Source organism: Pteropus vampyrus, unplaced genomic scaffold (assembly GCF_000151845.1).
Source record: "Pteropus vampyrus isolate Shadow unplaced genomic scaffold, Pvam_2.0 Scaffold140, whole genome shotgun sequence".
NCBI classification, from domain to species: domain Eukaryota; kingdom Metazoa; phylum Chordata; class Mammalia; order Chiroptera; family Pteropodidae; genus Pteropus; species Pteropus vampyrus.
Genome location: NW_011888921.1, coordinates 2,554,567 through 2,556,840, shown reverse-complemented (window position 1 = coordinate 2,556,840; position 2,274 = coordinate 2,554,567).

Sequence of the window (2,274 nt, the reverse complement as noted above, 5' to 3'; positions counted from 1 at the left end):
AAATTCTTTAGTGTTTACTCACTCCCTTAATGTAGAGCAAGGCAAAATAAGATCTGGCCTCAGCCCAGCTCTCCAGCCTCATGTGCTCCAGTAATAGTGAAGTATCTGAGGTTTCCTGACAAGCTATGCTCTTTAATGTATTGTGCCTTTGCAATACTATTCTCACAGTTCCTCATCTTTTCTACCTGCTATCAACACAAACATTATTTCATATCCTTCCTTGCTCTTACTAGGTAGAATTAAACACACACTCTTTTGTTCTTTCGTGCATTTTACTTACTGTTGTGTTTATTTTCCTGTCTATTGTCCCCATTAAACTGAAGCTCTTGATAAGGAAAAAGCAAATTTCATTCACCTTTCCATTCCTAGCATCTAGCATAAAGCCTAGTATATATGATGAATCTACTAATTGTTGAAAACAAGAGAGATTTGAGAGTATAGTTAGAGAAAAGCAGAGAGGAGAGGGGCTCCTAGAGAACTCTGTGGCTATTAATGGACATGATGATAAAATATCGTTGAAGCCGATAATGTTGTGAAATTGAGTCTCATAACTTTTGGGGGTCCAGTCACTAATTTGGAAAACTAGTCAGTACTCCCTGCGCCTAGTTCAATGTCTGGTATGCAGTACATGGTTAAGAAGTATGTTCTAAACGAAGAATTGAATACATAAAGGAATGATGAAGAAGGAGAGACCATGGTGGGGATGAGATTAATCGTGAAAAAAGGGTGCAACGTAGATACTATTGCAAAGAGCAATGTCAAGCTCATAGGCATGGAGGTGGGAATGTAGCAAGTTAGAGAAACAAGGAATAGAGCAGATGGATAACATAAAGGGGGCATAAAGGCAATGAAGAGGGTGAGGCGAAGATGGGGGAGGTGAAGAGGAGACAACCCTGGCAGGCAAGGAGATGCAATGAGATGTCTCAGTGTTCCAGGTGTGAGATAATAAAGGCCTAGACCACGAGGTGGTATGGGATCAGAATGGGAAAGAGATGTACCAGACGAACAAAGGATTATAGAGAGAACTTAATGAGTGACTCCATATAGAAAAGAGAGATAGGAATGAAGAATGATTCCTAGATTCTGAACCTCAGAGAAATCACCAAATTAAGCAAGCCCAGAAAAGGAAGCTGGCTTTGCAATAAAAAGGAAGCATTTAGCTTTCCCAGTAGTTTTATAAGATTGTGATAGAGTTAGGAGGCATCATGACTCTTTTAGAAGCTAGATTAAGATTGAAAGGATTTTCCTATAGACTCTGTAATAGTTTTTTAGTGTAATATATAAATTAAACATTAACTTAGTTTAATCTTTTTCCTAATTACAAAATAAATACGTGATTAATAGAGAGAACTTGGAAACCACAAAAAGTAAAGAAAAAAGGTTATCCATAAATCTATCGTACAACTATAACAACCGAAGTCAAAGTTTGGGAGCACATGATTTGGATTATTTTTTTGATATATTAATATGTCTTAGACATACAGTTGATTTTCAATTAGAAATGTCATTTCTTTTCTGTCAATATTCTTTAACTTGTTTTTTAAAATTGGCTTAAATATTGCACATACTATATTTACTTTATAAAAATATTCAAACAGTATAGAATTACTCTTTACCCAGAAGTCTCTTTATGTGGGATCTTTCCATTCTAATTTTTCTTCAATTCTACCAATCCTGCTACTCTAAAAGAACCACTGTTAACAGTTTGTATTTATTTTCAGAACTGTTTTGGTGCATAATTATATTCACAAGTATTTCCTATTTACAAACATCTATACATATGTATAGATCTGTGTGTATGGATCTCATACATACACACACATGTATACATACATGTACAGCAGGATTATAATGGCAGCATAGTATTGCATATTAGGGTATCATAAATTATTTATACTCGGTTGCTGAACATTCAGATTTTCATTTTTTTTGTTGTTGTTCTTTAAAAATAATGCAACAAAGAGCATTCTTGTCTAAATTCTGGCTTTATTGGGAATTCTTCTGGTGTTTCGTTGTTCAGTATATTAGTTTAGATAGTATATTAGTTTAGATAGTTTTTGTCATGGTAAAATAGACTTCCTCTATGTCAGTGTACTGAAATATTTTTTCTTTAATTATGAGTAGCTGCCAAATTTTAGCAATTACCTTTTGGCTTCTATTGAGATGGTATTATTCCTTTGAGTTATTAATGTAATGAATTATTAATAAATTAATAGGTAATCCTTCCTGCATTACTAGACTTATCCTTCTTGGTAAATAATTACTATTCTTATT